This window comes from Cherax quadricarinatus, chromosome 11 (assembly GCF_038502225.1).
Source record: "Cherax quadricarinatus isolate ZL_2023a chromosome 11, ASM3850222v1, whole genome shotgun sequence".
NCBI lineage: Eukaryota > Metazoa > Arthropoda > Malacostraca > Decapoda > Parastacidae > Cherax > Cherax quadricarinatus.
Window position 1 is genome coordinate 54,143,206 of NC_091302.1, and position 23,752 is coordinate 54,166,957.

General features: G+C 50.5%; 1 protein-coding gene across 10 annotated transcripts in view; it reads left to right on the top strand.

Moving 5' to 3' along the window:
- The window catches only part of EndoA (SH3 domain containing GRB2 like, endophilin-A), a 388,245-nt gene that overhangs the window by 148,426 nt on the left and 216,067 nt on the right, over positions 1–23,752 (top strand). Inside the window, exon 1 of one of the 10 annotated variants that reach the window (XM_070084144.1) lies at positions 17,473–17,497. The exons of the other annotated variants lie outside the window; for them this stretch is intronic. The gene's annotated coding sequence lies outside the window, so the exon portion shown is untranslated. Of the gene's footprint in view, positions 1–17,472; positions 17,498–23,752 lie in introns of those variants that run through there. 10 annotated transcript variants of the gene reach the window in all.

The following is a 23,752-nucleotide window of genomic DNA, read 5'->3' on the forward strand; positions in this document are numbered from 1 at the left end:
CTGCGTTACTGCATGGCTCTTCTTACCTGCCTCACTGCATGGCTCTTCTTACCTGCCTCATTGCATGGCTCTTCTTACCTGCCTCACTGCATGGCTCTTCGTACCTGCCTCACTGCATGGATCTTCTTACCTGGCATGGTTCTTCTTACCTGCCTCACTGCATGGCTCTTCTTACCTGCCTCACTGCATGTTTCTTCTTACCTGCCTCACTGCATGGTTCTTCTTACCTGCCTCACTGCATGGTTCTTCTTACCTGCCTCACTGCATGGCTCTTCTTACCTGCCTCACTGCATGGCTCTTCTTACCTGCCTCACTGCATGGCTCTTCTTACCTGCCTCATTGCATGGCTCTTCTTACCTGCCTCACTGCATGGCTCTTCGTACCTGCCTCACTGCATGGCTCTTCTTACCTGCCTCACTGCACGTTTCTTCTTACCTGCCTCACTGCATGGCTCTTCTTACCTGCCTCACTGCATGGCTCTTCTTACCTGCCTCACTGCATATCTCTTCTTACCTGCCTCACTGCATGGCTCTTCTTACCTGCCTCACTGCATGGCTCTTCTTACCTGCCTCACTGCATGGTTCTTCTTACCTGCCTCACTGCATGGTTCTTCTTACCTGCCTCACTGCATGGTTCTTCTTACCTGCCTCACTGCATGGTTCTTCTTACCTGCCTCACTGCATGGCTCTTCTTACCTGCCTCACTGCATGGCTCTTCTTACCTGCCTCACTGCATGGCTCTTCTTACCTGCCTCACTGCATGGCTCTTCTTAGCTGCCTCACTGCATGGCTCTTCTTACCTGCCTCACTGCATGGCTCTTCTTACCTGCCTCACTGCATGGCTCTTCTTACCTGCCTCACTGCATGGCTCTTCTTACCTGCCTCACTGCATGGCTCTTCTGCCTCACTGCATGGTTCTTCTTACCTGCCTCACTGCATGGCTCTTCTTACCTGCCTCACTGCATGGCTCTTCTTACCTGCCTCACTGCATGGCTCTTCTTACCTGCCTCACTGCATGGCTCTTCTTACCTGCCTCACTGCATGGCTCTTCTTACCTGCCTCACTGCATGGCTCTTCTTAGCTGCCCCCATCAACCTTTCTTCTTTTTCAATTGGCCTCATGGACGGTTCTGTTTCTCTAACTGGCTCTGTGGATGCTTATGTTTCTCTAACTGGCTCTGTGGATGCTTATGTTTCTCTAACTGGCTCTGTGGATGCTTATGTTTCTCTAACTGGCTCTGTGGATGCTTATGTTTCTCTAACTGGCTCTGTGGATGCTTATGTTTCTCTAACTGGCTCTGTGGATGCTTATGTTTCTCTAACTGGCTCTGTGGATGCTTATGTTTCTCTAACTGGCTCTGTGGATGCTTATGTTTCTCTAACTGGCTCTGTGGATGCTTATGTTTCTCTAACTGGCTCTGTGGATGCTTATGTTTCTCTAACTGGCTCTGTGGATGCTTATGTTTCTCTAACTGGCTCTGTGGATGCTTATGTTTCTCTAACTGGCTCTGTGGATGCTTATGTTTCTCTAACTGGCTCTGTGGATGCTTATGTTTCTCTAACTGGCCTCATGGCCAGTTAGAGAAACATGGTTATGTTTAACTGGCCTCATGGTCAGTTGTTTCTCTAACTGGCCTCATGGACGGGTGGCTAACTGGCCTCATGGGCGGGTGGCTAACTGGCCTCATGGGCGGGTGGCTAACTGGCCTCATGGGCGGGTGGCTAGCTGGCATCATGGATGGGTGGCTAGCTGGCATCATGGACGGGTGGCTAGCTGGCATCATGGACGGGTGGCTAGCTGGCATCATCGAAGGGTGGCTAGCTGGCATCATGGACGGGTGGCTAGCTGGCATCATGGACGGCTGGCTGGCATCATGGACGGGTGGCTAGCTGGCATCATGGACGGCTGGCTGGCATCATGGACGGGTGGCTAGCTGGCATCATGGACGGGTGGCTGGCTGGCATCATGGACGGGTGGCTAGCTGGCATCAAGGACGGGTGGCTAGCTGGCATCATGGACGGGTGGCTGGCTGGCATATGGACGGGTGGTTAGCTGGCATCATGGACGGGTGGCTAGCTGGCATCATGGACGGGCGGTTAGCTGGCATCATGGACGGGTGGCTAGCTGGCATCATGGACGGGTGGCTAGCTGGCATCATGGACGTGTGGCTAGCTGGCATCATGGACGGGTGGCTAGCTGGCATCATGGACGGGTGGCTAACTGGCCTCATGGACGGGTGGCTAACTGGCATCATGGACGGGTGGCTGGCTGGCCTCATGGACGGGTGGCTAACTGGCCTCATGGACGGGTGGCTAGCTGGCCTCATGGACGGGTGGCTAGCTGGCATCATGGACGGGTGGCTGGCTGGCCTCATGGACGGGTGGCTAACTGGCCTCATGGACGGGTGGCTAACTGGCCTCATGGACGGGTGGCTAGCTGGCATCATGGACGGGTGGCTGGCTGGCCTCATGGACGGGTGGCTAACTGACCTCATGGACGGGTGGCTAGCTGGCATCATGGAGGGGTGGCTAGCTGGCCTCCTGGACGGGTGGCTAGCTGGCATCATGGACGGGTGGCTAACTGGCCTCATGGACGGGTGGCTAACTGGCCTCATGGACGGGTGGCTAACTGGCCTCATGGACGGGTGGCTAACTGGCCTCATGCACGGGTGGCTAGCTGGCATCATGGACGGGTGGCTAGCTGGCATCATGGACGGGTGGCTGGCTGGCATCATGGACGGGTGGCTGGCTGGCATCATGGACGGGTGGCTAGCTGGCATCATGGACAGGTGGCTAGCTGGCATCATGGACGGGTGGCTAGCTGGCATCATCGAAGGGTGGCTAGCTGGCATCATGGACGGGTGGCTAGCTGGCATCATGGACGGCTGGCTGGCATCATGGACGGGTGGCTAGCTGGCATCATGGACGGGTGGCTGGTTGGCATCATGGACGGGTGGCTAGCTGGCATCATGGACGGCTGGCTGGCATCATGGACGGGTGGCTAGCTGGCATCATGGACGGGTGGCTGGCTGGCATCATGGACGGGTGGCTAGCTGGCATCATGGACGGGTGGCTAGCTGGCATCATGGACGGGTGGCTGGCTGGCAGATGGACGGGTGGTTAGCTGGCATCATGGACGGGTGGCTAGCTGGCATCATGGACGGGTGGTTAGCTGGCATCATGGACGGGTGGCTAGCTGGCATCATGGACGGGTGGCTAGCTGGCATCATGGACGTGTGGCTAGCTGGCATCATGGACGGGTGGCTAGCTGGCATCATGGACGGGTGGCTAACTGGCCTCATGGACGGGTGGCTGGCTGGCCTCATGGACGGGTGGCTAACTGGCATCATGGACGGGTGGCTGGCTGGCCTCATGGACGGGTGGCTAACTGGCCTCATGGACGGGTGGCTAGCTGGCCTCATGGACGGGTGGCTAGCTGGCATCATGGACGGGTGGCTAGCTGGCCTCCTGGACGGGTGGCTAGCTGGCATCATGGACGGGTGGCTAACTGGCCTCATGGACGGGTGGCTAACTGGCCTCATGGACGGGTGGCTAACTGGCCTCATGCACGGGTGGCTAGCTGGCATCATGGACGGGTGGCTAGCTGGCATCCTGGACGGGTGGCTGGCTGGCATCATGGACGGGTGGCTGGCTGGCATCATGGACGGGTGGCTAGCTGGCATCATGGACAGGTGGCTAGCTGGCATCATGGACGGGTGGCTAGCTGGCTTCATGGACGGATGGATAGGTGGCCTCGGACGGATGGCTAGCTGGCCTCATGGGCTGGTTGCCAGCTGCCCTCATGGACGGGTGGCTAGCTGGCATCATGGACGGGTGGCTAACTGGCCTCATGGACGGGTTGCTAGCTGGCATGGACGGGTGGCTAACTGGTCTCATGGACGGGTGGCTAGATGGCATCATGGACGGGTGGCTAGCTGGCATCATGGACGAGTGGCTGGCTGGCATCATGGACGGGTGGCTAGCTGGCATCATGGACAGGTGGCTGGCTGGCATCATGGACGGGTGGCTAGCTGGCATCATGGACGGGTGGCTAGCTGGCATCATGGACGGGTGGCTGGATGGCATCATGGACGGGTGGCTAGCTGGCATCATGGACGGGTGGCTGGCTGGCATCATGGACGGGTAGCTAGCTGGCATCATGGACGGGTGGCTGGCTGGCATCATGGACGGGTGGCTAGCTGGCATCATGGACGGGTGGCTAGCTGACATCATGGACGGGTGGCTAGCTGGCATCATGGACGGGTGGCTAGCTGGCATCATGGACGGGTGGCTAGCTGGCATCATGGACGGGTGGCTAGCTGGCATCATGGACGGATGGCTAGCTGGCATCATGGACGGGTGGCTAGCTGGCATCATGGACGGGTGGCTAGCTGGCATCATGGACGGGTGGCTAGCTGGCATCATGGACGGGTGGCTAGCTGGCATCATGGACGGATGGCTAGCTGGCATCATGGACGGGTGGCTAACTGGCCTCATGGACGGGTGGCTAACTGGCCTCATGGACGGGTGGCTAGCTGGCATCATGGACGGGTGGCTAACTGGCCTCATGGACGGGTGGCTAACTGGCCTCATGGACGGGTGGCTAGCTGGCATCATGGACGGGTGGCTAGCTGGCATCATGGACGGGTGGCTAGCTGGCATCATGGACGGGTGGCTAGCTGGCATCATGGACGGATGGCTAGCTGGCATCATGGACGGGTGGCTAACTGGCCTCATGGACGGGTGGCTAACTGGCCTCATGGACGGGTGGCTAGCTGGCATCATGGACGGGTGGCTAACTGGCCTCATGGACGGGTGGCTAACTGGCCTCATGGACGGGTGGCTAGCTGGCATCATGGACGGGTGGCTAACTGGCCTCATGGACGGGTGGCTAACTGGCCTCATGGACGGGTGGCTAGCTGGCATCATGGACGGGTGGCTAACTGGCCTCATGGACGGGTGGCTAACTGGCCTCATGGACGGGTGGCTAGCTGGCATCATGGACGGATGGCTAACTGGCCTCATGGACGGGTGGCTAGCTGGTTGAACAGTTTGCTGGCTACTTGCATACAAATAGCCAGCAAACAGGTAGTCATCTTCAGTGTTATTGTGTTGTCACAACATCGTCATCTTCAGTGTTATGGTGTTGTCACAACACCGTTATCTTCAGTGTTATGTTGTCACAACGTCATTTTCAGTGTTATGGTGTTCTCACAACACCGTCATTTTCACTGTTATGGTGTTGTCACATCACCGTCATCTTCAGTGTTTGGTGTTGTCACAACACCATTATTTTTAGTGTTATGGCGTCACAAGAACGTCATCTTCAATGTTATGGTGTCACAAGAACGTCATCTTCAGTGTTATGGTGTCACAACATCTTCAGTGTTATAGTGTCACAACGTCATCTTCAGTGTTATGGTGTTCTCACAACACCATTATCTGAAAATTCAGTTAAGAAATTTGTTAGTTTTAACTATGTAATGTACTAATTCTTGAGGCACCAATAAGAAACTTTTACAGACATGATCCACCAGACAGCGATATTTCCTGCAAAAAATCTTCCACCAATCCGCAACATTCCCGCGTAGCATGTCCCACCAATCAGGCTAGAGCATTTACCCGCCAGCTGTACTCGGTACACCAATCTCTTTTGCGCATTAAGACGCTCGTGCTATTTAGCAGGGCTCTTCGGTTGTAATTGTCAATTCAGTGAAGAGGGTGACGAGTACACGAGCAATTAAAGAAGGTGGATGAGGAAGTGAGAAGGGGCAGTAAACCAAGAAGAGAGTTAGGAACTGTCACCAGGGTTATAGTGTTCAAACTTGTCAACAATAACAACAACCTCTTATACACTCTGGAGTTTCTGCCATTTCTCTATTTACTTTAAATAAAAAAAAAGCTAGGTTATCCAGCAGCCACGTCTGGCTTCCTCTCTGTGATATTTTGTGGGTTTAGTAGAACTTTGGTGTAAGCTAGACGCAGATGTATACAAATTATGAGTGGTTAAAATTAAGCTTTTGTGGATTACTTCTCGCATAGGCCTCCAGGAGCATGACCTCTCACATAGGCCTCCAGGAGCATGACCTCTCATATAGGCCTCCAGGAGCATGACCTCTCATATAGGCCTCCAGGAGCATGACCTCTCATATAGGCCTCCAGGAGCATGACCTCTCATATAGGCCTCCAGGAGCATGACCTCTCACATAGGCCTCCATTAGCATGACCTCTCACATAGGCCTCCAGGAGCCTGACCTCTCACATAGACCTCCAGGAGCATGACCTCTCACATAGACCTCCAGGAGCATGACCTCTCACATAGGCCTCCAGGAGCATAACCTGTCACATAGGCCTCCAGGAGTATGACCTCTCATATAGGCCTCCAGGAGCATGACCTCTCACATAGGCCTCCAGGAGCCTGACCTGTCACATAGGCCTCCAGGAGTATGACCTCTCACATAGGCCTCCAGGAGCGTGACAAAGTTTAGCTAAGTAAACATTTAATGATAATGTCCAGTACAACTCGGGTTCCTGAAATAGTCTTTTAAAAAAAAATATTGCCAGAAAAAAACTAGAAAACGAGTTTGAAGTAGAAGAATAAACAGAGTAAACAGTGATACCAGACAACAGCAGGAGAGTGACCCAGACAACAGCAGGAGAGTGACCCAGACAACAGCAGGAGAGTGACCCAGACAACAGCAGCAGGAGAGTGACCCAGACAACAGCAGGAGAGTGACCCAGACAACAGCAGGAGAGTGACCCAGACAACAGCAGGAGAGTGACCCAGACAACAGCAGGAGGGTGACCCAGACAACAGCAGCAGGAGAGTGACCCAGACAGGAGAGTGACCCAGACAGCAGCAGGAGAGTGACCCAGACAGCAGCAGGAGAGTGACCCAGACAACAGCAGCAGGAGAGTGACCCCAGATAACAGTAGCAGGAGAGTGACCCAGACAACAGCAGGAGAGTGACCCAGACAACAGCAGCAGGAGAGTGACCCAGACAACAGCAGCAGGAGAGTGACCCAAACAGCAGCAGGAGAGTGACCCAGACAATGGCAGCAGGAGAGTGACCCAGACAACAGCAGCAGGAGAGTGACCCAGACAACAGCAGCAGGAGAGTGACCCAGACAACAGCAGCAGGAGGAGAGACAGTGACCCAGACAACAGCAGCAGGAGACAGTGACCCAGACAACAGCAGCAGGAGACAGTGACCCAGACAACAGCAGCAGGAGAGACAGTGACCCAGACAACAGCAGCAGGAGAGAGTGACCCAGACAACAGCAGCAGGAGAGACAGTGACCCAGACAACAGCAGGAGAGACAGTGACCCAGACAACAGCAGGAGAGACAGTGACCCAGACAACAGCAGGAGAGACAGTGACCCAGACAACAGCAGCAGGAGGAGAGACAGTGACCCGGACAACAGCAGCAGGAGGAGAGACAGTGACCCAGACAACAGCAGCAGGAGAGGCAGTGGCCCAGACAACAGCAGCAGGAGAGTGACCCAGACAACAGCAGCAGGAGAGTGACCCAGACAACAGCAGCAGGAGAGTGACCCAGACAGCAGCAGGAGAGTGACCCAGACAACAGCAGCAGGAGAGACAGTGAGCCAGACAACAGCAGCAGGAGAGTGACCCAGACAACAGCAGCAGGAGAGTGACCCAGACAACGGCAGCAGGAGAGTGACCCAGACAACAGCAGCAGGAGAGTGACCCAGACAACGGCAGCAGGAGAGTGACCCAGACAACAGCAGCAGGAGAGTGACCCAGACAACAGCAGGAGAGTGACCCAGACAACGGCAGCAGGAGAGTGACCAAGACAGCAGCAGGAGAGTGACCCAGACAACAGCAGCAGGAGAGTGACCCAAACAACAGCAGAAGGAGAGTGACCCAGACAACAGCAGCAAGAGAGTGACCCAGACAACAGCAGCAGGAGAGTGACCCAGACAACGGCAGCAGGAGAGTGACCCAGACAACGGCAGCAGGAGAGTGACCCAGACAACGGCAGCAGGAGAGTGACCCAGACAACAGCAGCAGGAGAGTGACCCAGACAGCAGCAGGAGAGTGACCCAGACAACAGCAGCAGGAGAGTGACCCAGACAGCAGCAAGAGTGACCCAGACAGCAGCAGGAGTGACCCAGACAACAGCAGCAGGAGAGTGACCCAGACAACAGCAGGAGAGTGACCCAGACAGCAGCAAGAGAGTGACCCAGACAACAGCAGCAGGAAAGTGACCCAGACAACGACAGCAGGAGAGTGACCAAAACAACAGCAGCAAGAGAGCGACCCAGACAACAGCAGCAGGAGAGTGACCCAGACAACAGCAGCAGGAGAGTGACCCAGACAACGGCAGCAGGAGAGACAGTGATCCAGACAACAGCAGCAGGAGAGTGACCCAGACAGCAGCAGGAGAGACAGTGACCCAGACAACAGCAGCAGGAGAGTGACCCAGACAACAGCAGCAGGAGGAGAGACAGTGACCCAGACAACAGCAGCAGGAGACAGTGACCCAGACAACAGCAGCAGGAGACAGTGACCCAGACAACAGCAGCAGGAGAGACAGTGACCCAGACAACAGCAGCAGGAGAGAGTGACCCAGACAACAGCAGCAGGAGAGACAGTGACCCAGACAACAGCAGGAGAGACAGTGACCCAGACAACAGCAGGAGAGACAGTGACCCAGACAACAGCAGGAGAGACAGTGACCCAGACAACAGCAGCAGGAGGAGAGACAGTGACCCGGACAACAGCAGCAGGAGGAGAGACAGTGACCCAGACAACAGCAGCAGGAGAGGCAGTGGCCCAGACAACAGCAGCAGGAGAGTGACCCAGACAACAGCAGCAGGAGAGTGACCCAGACAGCAGCAGGAGAGTGACCCAGACAGCAGCAGGAGAGTGACCCAGACAACAGCAGCAGGAGAGACAGTGAGCCAGACAACAGCAGCAGGAGAGTGACCCAGACAACAGCAGCAGGAGAGTGACCCAGACAACAGCAGCAGGAGAGTGACCCAGACAACAGCAGCAGGAGAGTGACCCAGACAACGGCAGCAGGAGAGTGACCCAGACAACAGCAGCAGGAGAGTGACCCAGACAACAGCAGGAGAGTGACCCAGACAACGGCAGCAGGAGAGTGACCAAGACAGCAGCAGGAGAGTGACCCAGACAACAGCAGCAGGAGAGTGACCCAAACAACAGCAGAAGGAGAGTGACCCAGACAGCAGCAAGAGAGTGACCCAGACAACAGCAGCAGGAGAGTGACCCAGACAACGGCAGCAGGAGAGTGACCCAGACAACGGCAGCAGGAGAGTGACCCAGACAACGGCAGCAGGAGAGTGACCCAGACAACAGCAGCAGGAGAGTGACCCAGACAGCAGCAGGAGAGTGACCCAGACAACAGCAGCAGGAGAGTGACCCAGACAGCAGCAAGAGTGACCCAGACAGCAGCAGGAGTGACCCAGACAACAGCAGCAGGAGAGTGACCCAGACAACAGCAGGAGAGTGACCCAGACAGCAGCAAGAGAGTGACCCAGACAACAGCAGCAGGAAAGTGACCCAGACAACGACAGCAGGAGAGTGACCAAGACAACAGCAGCAAGAGAGCGACCCAGACAACAGCAGCAGGAGAGTGACCCAGACAACAGCAGCAGGAGAGTGACCCAGACAACGGCAGCAGGAGAGACAGTGATCCAGACAACAGCAGCAGGAGAGTGACCCAGACAGCAGCAGGAGAGACAGTGACCCAGACAACAGCAGCAGGAGAGAGAGTGACCCAGACAGCAGCAGGAGAGAAAGTGACCCAGACAACAGTAGCAGCAAGACAGTGACCCAGACAACAGTAGCAGCAAGACAGTTAACCAGACAACAGCAGCAGGAGAGACAGTGGCCCAGACAACAGCAGCAGGAGAGACAGTGGCCCAGACAACAGCAGCAGGAGAGACAGTGGCCCAGACAACAACAGCAGGAGAGACAGTGGCCCAGACAACAGCAGCAGGAGAGACAGTGGCCCAGACAACAACAGCAGGAGAGACAGTGGCCCAGACAACAGCAGCAGGAGAGACAGTGACCCAGACAACAGCAGCAGCAGGAGAGACAGTGACCCAGACTACAGCAAGAGAGACAGTGGCCCAGACAACAGCAGGAGAGACAGTGACCCAGACTACAGCAAGAGAGACAGTGACCCAGACAACAGCAGCAGGAGAGACAGTGACCCAGACAACAGCAAGAGAGACAGTGGCCCAGACAACAACAGCAGCAGGAGAGACAGTGACCCAGACAACAGCAGCAGGAGATACAGTGACCCAGACAACAGCAAGAGAGACAGTGGCCCAGACAACAGCAGCAGGAGAGACAGTGACCCAGACAACAGCAAGAGAGACAGTGGCCCAGACAACAGCAGCAGGAGAGACAGTGACCCAGACTACAGCAAGAGAGACAGTGACCCAGACAACAGCAGCAGGAGAGACAGTGACCCAGACAACAGCAGCAGGAGAGACAGTGACCCAGACTACAGCAAGAGAGACAGTGGCCCAGACAACAACAGCAGCAGGAGAGACAGTGACCCAGACTACAGTAAGAGAGACAGTGATCCAGACTACAGCAAGAGAGACAGTGGCTCAGACAACAGCAGCAGGAGAGACAGTGACCCAGACTACAGCAAGAGAGACAGTGGCCCAGACAACAACAGCAGCAGGAGAGACAGTGACCCAGACTACAGTAAGAGAGACAGTGATCCAGACTACAGCAAGAGAGACAGTGGCCCAGACAACAACAGCAGCAGGAGAGACAGTGACCCAGACTACAGCAAGAGAGACAGTGGCCCAGACAACAACAGCAGCAGGAGAGACAGTGACCCAAACTAAAGCAAGAGAGACAGTGGCCCAGACAACAACAGCAGCAGGAGAGACAGTGACCCAGACAACAGCAAGAGAGACAGTGGCCCAGACAACAACAGCAGCAGGAGAGACAGTGACCCAAACTAAAGCAAGAGAGACAGTGGCCCAGACAACAACAGCAGCAGGAGAGACAGTGACCAAGACAACAACAGCAGCAGGAGAGACAGTGACCAAGACAACAACAGCAGCAGGAGAGACAGTGACCCAGACAACAGCAGGAGAGCCAGTGGCCCAGACAACAGCAGCAGCAGGAGAGACAGTGGCCCCCAGACTAAAGCAAGAGAGACAGTGGCCCAGACAACAACAGCAGCAGGAGAGACAGTGACCAAGACAACAACAGCAGCAGGAGAGACAGTGACCAAGACAACAACAGCAGCAGGAGAGACAGTGACCCAGACAACAGCAGGAGAGCCAGTGGCCCAGACAACAGCAGCAGCAGGAGAGACAGTGGCCCAGACAACAGCAGCAGCAGGAGAGACAGTGACCCCCAGACAGGAGAGACAGTGACCCAGACAACAGCAGCAGCAGGAGAGACAGTGACCCACAGCAGCAGGAGAGACAGTGACCCAGACAACAGCAGCAGGAGAGACAGTGGCCCAGACAACAGCAGCAGGAGAGACAGTGGCCCAGACAACAGCAGGAGAGCCAGTGGCCCAGACAACAGCAGCAGCAGGAGAGACAGTGGCCCAGACAACAGCAGCAGCAGGAGAGACAGTGACCCAGACAACAGCAGCAGGAGAGACAGTGGCCCAGACAACAGCAGCAGGAGAGACAGTGGCCCAGACAACAGCAGCAGGAGAGACAGTGGCCCAGACAACAGCAGGAGAGCCAGTGGCCCAGACAACAGCAGCAGCAGGAGAGACAGTGACCCAGACAACAGCAGCAGGAGAGACAGTGGCCCAGACAACAGCAGCAGCAGCAGACACGAGGAGGGGCGGGATGGGGAGGGGAGGGATGTGGAGGGACCAGCTGATCCGCTGGATCGATGCCAGTGCTGCTGCTGCCAGTGCTCTTAGGTCATGTAGGCCACTTTAGGTCACATGACTCAGCCAGGTCACAACTACTATGCGGCTCATCTCAGCTAAGGTCAAGAGGCTTCAGTAAAACTGTTGTATGATTTTAGTATCATCAACGTTGATGTGGAATCTACCATTGTGCTCACGTGTTGTATGATTTTAGTATCATCAATGTTGATGTGGAATCTACCATTGTGCTCACGTGTTGTATTATTTTAGTATCATCAACGTTGATGTGGAATCTACCATTGTGCTCACGTGTTGTATGATTTTAGTATCATCAACGTTGATGTGGAATCTACCATTGTGCTCACGTGTTGTATGATTTTAGTATCATCAACGTTGATGTGGAATCTACCATTGTGCTCACGTGTTGGGATAAACACACTTCTCACACTTAATATTTGTTATTTACAAAAACTGGATGCATCAGCAGTGTGCTGCTGTCATTCTTGTTACATAATAGGGACAAAACTGTTTCCTTGTCATTTTCCATTACACAGGATGGGTTACATAGTTTGGAAATTTGTCAGCCTTGGCTGGGGGATTTCGGTAGTTCAATGAGGATATCGTTAAGTATACTATTAAAGGTTCATCCAGTATAGGAACTTCAAGGGTATCGTTCTAGCAGAGTTGAAATTTCTATTACTTGAAAATTACCACATCACAAGCTAACCCATCCTTTGATGGACTGATAAAATATATTTAGAGTAGGTGCGTGTATTGTCCGGAAGATGTGGTAGGTGCGTGTATTGGCCGGAAGATGTGGTAGGTGCGTGTATTGTCCGGAAGATGTGGTAGGTGCGTGTATTGGCCGGAAGATGTGGTAGGTGCGTGTATTGTCCGGAAGATGTGGTAGGTGCGTGTATTGTCCGGAAGATGTGGTAGGTGCGTGTATTGTCCGGAAGATGTGGTAGGTGCGTGTATTGTCCGGAAGATGTGGTAGGTGCGTGTATTGGCCGGAAGATGTGGTAGGTGCGTGTATTGTCCGGAAGATGTGGTAGGTGCGTGTATTGTCCGGAAGATGTGGTAGGTGCGTGTATTGTCCGGAAGATGTGGTAGGTGCGTGTATTGTCCGGAAGATGTGGTAGGTGCGTGTATTGTCCGGAAGATGTGGTAGGTGCGTGTATTGGCCGGAAGATGTGGTAGGTGCGTGTATTGTCCGGAAGATGTGGTAGGTGCGTGTATTGTCCGGAAGATGTGGTAGGTGCGTGTATTGTCCGGAAGATGTGGTAGGTGCGTGTATTGGCCGGAAGATGTGGTAGGTGCGTGTATTGTCCGGAAGATGTGGTAGGTGCGTGTATTGTCCGGAAGATGTGGTAGGTGCGTGTATTGGCCGGAAGATGTGGTAGGTGCGTGTATTGTCCGGAAGATGTGGTAGGTGCGTGTATTGGCCGGAAGATGTGGTAGGTGCGTGTATTGTCCGGAAGATGTGGTAGGTGCGTGTATTGTCCGGAAGATGTGGTAGGTGCGTGTATTGGCCGGAAGATGTGGTAGGTGCGTGTATTGTCCGGAAGATGTGGTAGGTGCGTGTATTGGCCGGAAGATGTGGTAGGTGCGTGTATTGTCCGGAAGATGTGGTAGGTGCGTGTATTGTCCGGAAGATGTGGTAGGTGCGTGTATTGGCCGGAAGATGTGGTAGGTGCGTGTATTGGCCGGAAGATGTGGTAGGTGCGTGTATTGTCCGGAAGATGTGGTAGGTGCGTGTATTGGCCGGAAGATGTGGTAGGTGCGTGTATTGTCCGGAAGATGTGGTAGGTGCGTGTATTGGCCGGAAGATGTGGTAGGTGCGTGTATTGGCCGGAAGATGTGGTAGGTGCGTGTATTGTCCGGAAGATGTGGTAGGTGCGTGTATTGGCCGGAAGATGTGGTAGGTGCGTGTATTGTCCGGAAGATGTGGTAGGTGCGTGTATTGTCCGGAAGATGTGGTAGGTGCGTGTATTGTCCGGAAGATGTGGTAGGTGCGTGTATTGGCCGGAAGATGTGGTAGGTGCGTGTATTGGCCGGAAGATGTGGTAGGTGCGTGTATTGTCCGGAAGATGTGGTAGGTGCGTGTATTGGCCGGAAGATGTGGTAGGTGCGTGTATTGGCCGGAAGATGTGGTAGGTGCGTGTATTGGCCGGAAGATGTGGAATTGTGGTCTGCATGGAAAGGGATAAGATCATTGCATGTATGGTATACTATACTAACAAGTTGGGTAATATTATTATGAAAACGTTTCGTCAACCAGTGGATTTGTTAATTCAATGCAGAGATTACTTGCCGGAAGCAGTTGAAGATGAGGCAGTCAGTCCCTCGGCCTTAATTTGTATACAGTCCCGCAGCCTTGATAGGTATACAGTTTCTCAGCATAGATCATAGTGAAGCAGAGGCAGCCTGATGGACACACACTCAGTAGATGAAGACGTCACTTGCTCACCTGTCTAGAAGGTTAATGTAGTGGAGCCTGGGTGGATGAGAGGGAACATGGAGGGGATGGCACTGAAGAATAGGGATGTAGGGGAAAGGATTGAACGGGAAGAATCTTGGAGAAATTGCAGGGAAGAAAGGGAAGAGTGGAGGGAAGAGGGAAGGTCCTGGGAAGGAAGTAGGGAAGGAAGGTTCCTGAGAGGAAAGAGGAAAAGGTCCCTGGGAAAGAAGGTCCCTGGGAAGGAAGGCCCCTGGGAAGGAAGACCCCTGGGAAGGAAGGCCCCTGGGAAGGAAGGCCCCTGGGAAGGAAGGTCCCCGGGAAGGAAGGCCCCCGGGAAGGAAGGTCCCCGGGAAGGAAGGTCCCCGGGAAGGAAGGCCCCCGGGAAGGAAGGCCCCCGGGAAGGAAGGTCCCTGGGAAGGAAGGTCCCTGGGAAGGAAGGTCCCTGGGAAGGAAGGAAGGTTGGCGAGTGATTCAAGACAAACTTGTGAGGTCATGTTGACAAAGGATTAATTAACAATGTTATTATTATGGCTCTCTCTAGCCCCCCCCCCACCCCCCACCCACACAGATCACCCGCCTTCATGTACAGCCTCCCTCTCGCTCTCGCTTGGTTGTGGCACCTTTAACCTAACCCAAATTTCCCCTCTGGTATATTTTGACCTGTTATAATGGTGTATTTTGACCTGTTATAATGGTGTATTTTGAACTGTTATAATGGTGTATTTTGAACTGTTATAATGGTGAATTATATGTTGTTATAGTTGTGTTTTCCTTCACTATAATACAGTATTATTCTGAACTCTTATGTCTTATGATGAGAATTATTGCTACAGTCTGAGTTGGTTTTTGTCTCATTTTTTTAAGTTTGTTGATCTTTGGGATCGTTTATTTGTTCATTTAATATTTTGTGTGGCCATGTTGGTGATCTCTGGTGTTTTGTGTGGCCATGTTGGTGATCTCTGGTGTTTTGTGCGGCCATGTTGGTGATCTCTGGTGTTTTGTGTCGCCATGTTGGTGATCTCTGGTGTTTTGTGCGGCCATGTTGGTGATCTCTGGTGTTTTGTGTCGCCATGTTGGTGATCTCTGGTGTGCGGCCATTTGGTGATCTCGTCGCCATGTTGGTGATCTCTGGTGTTTTGTGCGGCCATGTTGGTGATCTCTGGTGTTTTGTGTCGCCATGTTGGTGATCTCTGGTGTTTTGTGCGGCCATGTTGGTGATCTCTGGTGTTTTGTGTCGCCATGTTGGTGATCTCTGGTGTTTTGTGTCGCCATGTTGGTGATCTCTGGTGTTTTGTGTCGCCATGTTGGTGATCTCTGGTGTTTTGTGTCGCCATGTTGGTGATCTCTGGTGTTTTGTGTCGCCATGTTGGTGATCTCTGGTGTTTTGTGTCGCCATGTTGGTGATCTCTGGTGTTTTGTGCGGCCATGTTGGTGATCTCTGGTGTTTTGTGTGGCCATGTTGGTGATCTCTGGTGTTTTGTGTGGCCATGTTGGTGATCTCTGGTGTTTTGTGTGGCCATGTTGGTGATCTCTGGTGTTTTGTGTCGCCATGTTGGTGATCTCTGGTGTTTTGTGTCGCCATGTTGGTGATCTCTGGTGTTACTGCTGTGTTTTTTGGTGGCCATGTTAGTGATCTCTGGTGTTATTGTGTGTTTTATGTCATTGTGTTGTTAATAAATGGTACAGAAACAGCCTGGTTGATCAGACCTTGATCCAGCAGGGGCCTGGTCTGTTCACTGTAATTTTGCTCAAGACTTCAACATTTGAAGTATGAAGTGAACCATAACTTAGGTCATGTAGTGTGATAGTGTGGTTCACAGGATGAACATGGAGTGAACCATAACTTAGGTCATGTAGTGTGATAGTGTGGTTCACAGGATGAACATGAAGTGAACCATAACTTAGGTCATGTAGTGTGATAGTGTGGTTCACAGGATGAACATGGAGTGAACCATAACTTAGGTCATGTAGTGTGATAGTGTGGTTCACAGGATGAACATGGAGTGAACCATAACTTAGGTCATGTAGTGTGATAGTGTGGTTCACAGGATGAACATGGAGTGAACCATAACTTAGGTCATGTAGTGTGATAGTGTGGTTCACAGGATGAACATGGAGTGAACCATAACTTAGGTCATGTAGTGTGATAGTGTGGTTCACAGGATGAACATAGAGTGAACCATAACTTAGGTCATGTAGTGTGATAGTGTGGTTCACAGGATGAACATGGAGTGAACCATAACTTACGTCATGTAGTGTGATAGTGTGGTTCACAGGATGAACATAGAGTGAACCATAACTTAGGTCATGTAGTGTGATAGTGTGGTTCACAGGATGAACATGGAGTGAACCATAACTTAGGTCATGTAGTGTGATAGTGTGGTTCACAGGATGAACATAGAGTGAACCATAACTTAGGTCATGTAGTGTGATAGTGTGGTTCACAGGATGAACATGGAGTGAACCATAACTTAGGTCATGTAGTGTGATAGTGTGGTTCACAGGATGAACATGGAGTGAACCATAACTTAGGTCATGTAGTGTGATAGTGTGGTTCACAGGATGAACATGAAGTGAACCATAACTTAGGTCATGTAGTGTGATAGTGTGGTTCACAGGATGAACATGATAGACACTAATGGCTATCCAGCCAAAATTCAGTTGTGTCAGTAAAGTTTAAGTGTGCTCATTTATGCTTTATCCATTTATTTGCACTAAATTTCCCGTTGCTGGACGCTGTACCACACCAGCTGACCCTTGACAACCAGCCTTCCTGTGTGTACTCACCTAGTTGTGGTTGCAGGGGTCGAGGCACAGCCTCTTCACTTGCCGTTACTGGGTCACACTTCCTGCTCCATGAGCTTTATCATACCTCTTCTTAAAGCTATGTATGGATCCTGTGTGTGTGTGTGTTAGGGAAGTGGTGTTAGCCTCTGTGTAAGACGGCACGAAAAATGTCTCATATTAATAAGAGATGATAGTGCTTATTTAAAGAAAAGATACACACACACACACACACACACACTCTCTCTCTCTCTTCTCTCTCTTCTCTCTATCCTTTTTTTTATTCTTCCTCCAGGTAAATTTTTCTCATATTAATTAAAACTTTTTTCATTTTCAGGTAAGTGGAGCGATGAGTGGCGAATGTGACGTTAATTACGCCTTTAATTATTGAGCTGTCCGTAAGTCGTCTTAAACCTCACACCTGAGTTACTTAATAATAGTCTTCTATACATTATTTTAATGTCCTTGTGTGTGTGTACTCACCTAATTGTGGGTGCAGGGGTCGATTCATAGCTTCTGGATGCGCCTCTTCACTGATCGTTCCTAGGTCATTCTTCGTGTTTCATGAGCTTTATCAAACCTCGTCTTAAAACTATGCATGTATCCTGCCTACACTACGTCACTTTCCAGACTATTCCACTTCCTGACAACTCTAATATCCTTCTGACTCATCCGAGTCTTTAACTTCCAATTGTGACCCCATATTTCTGTGTCCCATCTCTGGAACTTCTGCCTTTGTCCACCTTGTCAGTTCCTCGCAATATTTTATGTCTCTGATAATGTTAGGACGAAGTAATACTCGTGGGCCAAAGCCCTTATTCTTGATTTTAAGTTCTTTCCCATGATCAGCATCACCACCTGGCTAATCAGCGCTGAATGGCGTGTAGGTGTTGGCCAGGGTATATCCAAAGCCTAGCTGCCTACCATTTTTCCATGGATATAGTGTGATCCATGAATGAAGCTGACGGCTGTATATGATTGCTGGCTAATAAAGATAATAGTTATGTCAACAGGTCACTAGCAGAGCTTCTCTTAATGATCTTGTTGACTTCATGGTGTATAACATGCTATCCTTTGAAAGTTGGACCAAATCTAATTGGTCAGGTACCACTTGACTGCAAATGCATTCAGCGACGCTAGTGATGTAGGTATTGCATGGGTTGCTTCTTCACAACTGTGTGCGATGCCATCGTCTCAGCTGTCATAGTTTCAGTATGATAACTGCATCACTGCTCACTGATCTTACTGCTGACCTGACAACAAGGTAGCGTAGGCAGTTGCCAATAACAATGTACCTAACGCCTCCATCTTGTTTAGTATACAGAGAGATGCACTAATATAACACTAACACTGAGGAACACCACCGGCTCGACAAATATTGTAGGTCTTGTGAGCTGAGACAGGAGAGACCGGCCACTGCTGCTTCCATCATGTGATTCTTTTATCTCTATAAGAACAAGCCATTTTGATGCTGGTGAATTGGAGCTACCCTTCCCTTGGATCAAAACTGATCCAAGGAAAGGGTACCTCCAATTCCGCAGGCGCTGTATGAGAACCTCACTGGTTTATCGCTTCTCCATAAATATTATGAAGTGGCTGTCACAGCTGTACAGAAAAGCGGTAGCACACTATGTCCAGACTGCAGCAGAGACAGTCACTGGTATTACAAGTGTAGACTGCAGCAGAGACAGTCACTGGTATTACAAGTGTAGACTGCAGCAGAGACAGTCACTGGTATTACAAGTGTAGACTGCAGCAGAGACAGTCACTGGTATTACAAGTGTAGACTGCAGCAGAGACAGTCACTGGTATTACAAGTGTAGACTGCAGCAGAGACAGTCACTGGTATTACAAGTGTAGACTGCAGCAGAGACAGTCACTGGTATTACAAGTGTAGACTGCAGCAGAGACAGTCACTGGTATTACAAGTGTAGACTGCAGCAGAGACAGTCACTGGTATTACAAATGTAGGCTGCAGCAGAGACAGTCACTGGTATTACAAGTGTAGACTGCAGCAGAGACAGTCACTGGTATTACAAATGTAGGCTGCAGCAGAGACAGTCACTGGTATTACAAGTGTAGACTGCACCAGTCACTGGTATTACAAGTGTAGACTGCAGCAGAGACAGTCACTGGTATTACAAGTGTAGACTGCACCAGTCACTGGTATTACAAGTGTAGACTGCAGCAGAGACAGTCACTGGTATTACAAGTGTAGACTGCAGCAGAGACAGTCACTGGTATTACAAGTGTAGACTACACCAGTCACTGGTATTACAAGTGTAGACTGCAGCAGAGACAGTCACTGGTATTACAAGTGTAGACTGCAGCAGAGACAGTTACTGGTATTACAAGTGTAGACTGCAGCAGAGACAGTCACTAGCGTTACAAGTGTAGACTGCACCAGTCACTGGTATTACAGGTGTAGACTGCAGCAGAGACAGTCACTGGTATTACAAGTGTAGACTACCTGGAGGGTATTCCGGGGATCAACGCCCCCGCGGCCCGGTCTACGACCAGGCCTCCCGGTGGATCAGGGCCTGATCAACCAGGCTGTTACTGCTAGCCAAACGTAGTCCAGCGTACGAACCACAACCCGGCTGATCCGGCACCGACTTTAGGTATCTGTCCAGCTCCTTGATTATTATTATAATCAAAAAGAAGCGCTAAGCCACAAGGACTATACAGCACCAGCTCCTTGAAGGCAGCCAGGGGCCTATCGGTAATTCCCCTTATGCTTGGTAGGAGGCTGTTGAACAGTCTTGGGCCCCGGACACTTATCGTGTTTATTTAGTGTACCAATGGCGCCCCTACTTTTAATTGGGGATATTTTGCATCGCCTGCCCAGTCTTTTACTTTCGTAGCGAACGGTTTCTGTTTGCAGATTCGGGACCATCCCTTCTAGGATTTTCTAAGTGTAGATTATGATATATCTCTCCTGTGTTCCAGCGAGTACAAGTCAAGTGCTTCCAAGCGTTCCCAGTAGTTAAGGCCCTGGACAGAACTTATCCGTGCAGTAAAGGTTCTCTGTATATTCTCTAGATCTGCAATTTCACCTGCTCTGAATGGAAATGTTAATGTACAGCAGTATTCCAGCCTAGAGAGAACAAGTGATTTGAAAAGGATCATCATTGGCTTGGCATCACTTGTTTTGAACGTTCCTATTATCCATCCTATCATTTTCTTTGCACGTGTGATCGTGGCACTGTTGTGATCCTTGAAAGTGAGATTCTCAGACATTACTACTCCCAGGTCCCTTACATTATTTTTCTGTTCTATTGTATGTCCAGATTTTGTAGTATACTCTGTTCTAGTTATTATCATCTCCAGTTTTCCATAACGGAGTAGTTGGAATTTGTCCTTATTGAACATCTCATTGTTTTCCGTTGCCCACTGGAAAACTTTGTTTATATCTTCTTGAAGGATAACCGGGTCCTCAATAGATGACAGTCTCATGCAGATCCTTGTATCGTCTGCAAAGGATGACACGGTGCTGTGGATTACATATCTATGTCTGATATGAGGTTGAGGAACAGGATGGGAGTGAGTACTGTGCCTTGTAGAACAGAGCTTTTCACTATGGCAGCTTCCGATTTAACTCTGTTGACCACTACTGTGTTCGATTGGTTAGGAACTTGAAGATCGATCTCCCCACTTTGCCAGTTATTCCTTTAGCACGTATTTTGTGCGCTATTACGCCATGATTGCAATTGTCAAACGCTTTTGCAAAGTCTGTGTATATTACATCTGCAGAGTCACTGGTATTACAAGTGTAGACTGCAGCAGAGACAGTCCCTAGTGCTACAAATGTAGACTGCAGCAGAGACAGTCCCTAGTGCTACAAGTGTAGACTGCAGCAGAGACAGTCCCTAGTGCTACAATTGTAGACTGCAGCAGAGACAGTCCCTAGTGCTACAAGTGTAGACTGCAGCAGAAACAGTCCCTAGTGCTACAAGTGTAGACTGCAGCAGAGACAGTCCCTAGTGCTACAAGTGTAGACTGCAGCAGAAACAGTCCCTAGTGCTACAAGTGTAGACTGCAGCAGAGACAGTCCCTAGTGCTACAAGTGTAGACTGCAGCAGAGACAGTCCCAATTGCTACAAGTGTAGACTGCAGCAGAGACAGTCCCTAGTGCTACAAGTGTAGACTGCAGCAGAGACAGTCCCTAGTGCTACAAGTGTAGACTGCAGCAGAGAGTCACTGGTGTTACAAGTGTAGGGACAGGGGCAGATAGCGAGAAATATCAGGGTAATAATAAGACCTTATTGGAATTAGCGAGAATAAATAGGAGTGGAATTAATAGTAATGGAATTAATAATGGAATTAGAAGTGCTTATTTTGCTTGTGTTCTTACCGTTAGATTTACCACCAAAAACAACAAAAAATTAAGTACACAAGCAGCGTGCTGCTACTGTACCCATGATAGTTACGTACACTTCATGTACACTCACACTTTACATCATGCCTAAGAGATGTGGAAGATGAAGGCGAGTGACACACGCACAGTATATACTAAACAATACTATATCTTCAACCGTCTTTCATTAGTGAAGTTACCCCCTCTTCCCCTCCCTAATAGTTCCTCTCCTTCCCCTCCCCCTCGTTCCTCTCCTTCCCCTCCCCCTCGTTCCTCCCCTCCCCCTCGTTCCTCTCCCTCACCTCAGCTTACTCCAGCAAATTGTGTTGCTTTAATGTTGCGCCTCACCGATTAATGTTATTTTTTAGGTAGCGATGGAAAGTGATGGCACTGAGGTGGGTAGGTGGTTAGTGAGGTTGTTAGGCAATAGATAGGTGGTTAGTGAGGTTGGTAGGCAATAGATAGGTGGTTAGTGAGGTTGTTAGGCAATAGATAGGTGGTTAGTGAGGCTGTTAGGCAATAGATAGGTGGTTAGTGAGGTTGTTAGGCAATAGATAGGTGGTTAGTGAGGTTGTTAGGCAATAGATAGGTGGTTAGTGAGGTTGTTAGGCAATAGATAGGTGGTTAGTGAGGTTGTTAGGCAATAGATAGGTGGTTAGTGAGGTTGTTAGGCAATAGATAGGTGGTTAGTGAGGTTGTTAGGCAATAGGTGGTTAGTGAGGTTGTTAGGCAATAGGTGGTTAGTGAGGTTGTTAGGCAATAGATAGGTGGTTAGTGAGGTTGTTAGGCAATAGATAGGTGGTTAGTGAGGTTGTTAGGCAATAGATAGGTGGTTAGTGAGGTTGTTAGGCAATAGATAGGTGGTTAGTGAGGTTGTTAGGCAATAGATAGGTGGTTAGTGAGGCTGTTAGGCAATAGATAGGTGGTTAGTGAGGCTGTTAGGCAATAGATAGGTGGTTAGTGAGGTTGTTAGGCAATAGATAGGTGGTTAGTGAAGCTGTTAGGCAATAGATAGGTGGTTAGTGAGGTTGTTAGGCAATAGATAGGTGGTTAGTGAGGTTGTTAGGCAATAGATAGGTGGTTAGTGAGGTTGTTAGGCAATAGATAGGTGGTTAGTGAGGTTGTTAGGCAATAGATAGGTAGTTAGTGAGGTTGTTAGGCAATAGATAGGTGGTTAGTGAGGCTGTTAGGCAATAGATAGGTGGTTAGTGAGGTTGTTAGGCAATAGATAGGTGGTTAGTGAGGTTGTTAGGCAATAGATAGGTGGTTAGTGAGGTTGTTATGCAATAGATAGGTAGTTAGTGAGGTTGTTAGGCAATAGATAGGTGGTTAGTGAGGCTGTTAGGCAATAGATAGGTGGTTAGTGAGGTTGTTAGGCAATAGATAGGTGGTTAGTGAGGTTGTTAGGCAATAGATAGGTGGTTAGTGAGGTTGTTAGGCAATAGATAGGTGGTTAGTGAGGTTGTTAGGCAATAGATAGGTGGTTAGTGAGGTTGTTAGGCAATAGATAGGTGGTTAGTGAGGTTGTTAGGCAATAGATAGGTGGTTAGTGAGGTTGTTAGGCAATAGATAGGTGGTTAGTGAGGTTGTTAGGCAATAGATAGGTGGTTAGTGAGGCTGTTAGGCAATAGATAGGTGGTTAGTGAGGTTGTTAGGCAATAGATAGGTGGTTAGTGAGGTTGTTAGGCAATAGATAGGTGGTTAGTGAGGTTGTTAGGCAATAGATAGGTGGTTAGTGAGGTTGTTAGGCAATAGATAGGTGGTTAGTGAGGTTGTTAGGCAATAGATAGGTGGTTAGTGAGGTTGTTAGGCAATAGATAGGTGGTTAGTGAGGTTGTTAGGCAATAGATAGGTGGTTAGTGAGGTTGTTAGGCAATAGATAGGTGGTTAGTGAGGTTGTTAGGCAATAGATAGGTGGTTAGTGAGGTTGTTAGGCAATAGATAGGTGGTTAGTGAGGTTGTTAGGCAATAGATATTATTATTATTATTATAATCAAGGGGGAAGCGCTAAACCCGGAGGATTATACAGCGCCTGGGGGGGGGGGGGATGTGGAAGGCATTCAGGCTTAATTCGGGGAACTGGAGCACAGATCCAATTCCCTAAATCAAGAGCCCCTCACCAACATCAAGGAACCTTCCTTGAGGGGAGGCAATAGATAGGTGGTTAGTGAGGTTGTTAGGCAATAGATAGGTGGTTAGTGAGGCTGTTAGGCAATAGATAGGTGGTTAGTGAGGCTGTTAGGCAATAGATAGGTGGTTAGTGAGGTTGTTAGGCAATAGATAGGTGGTTAGTGAA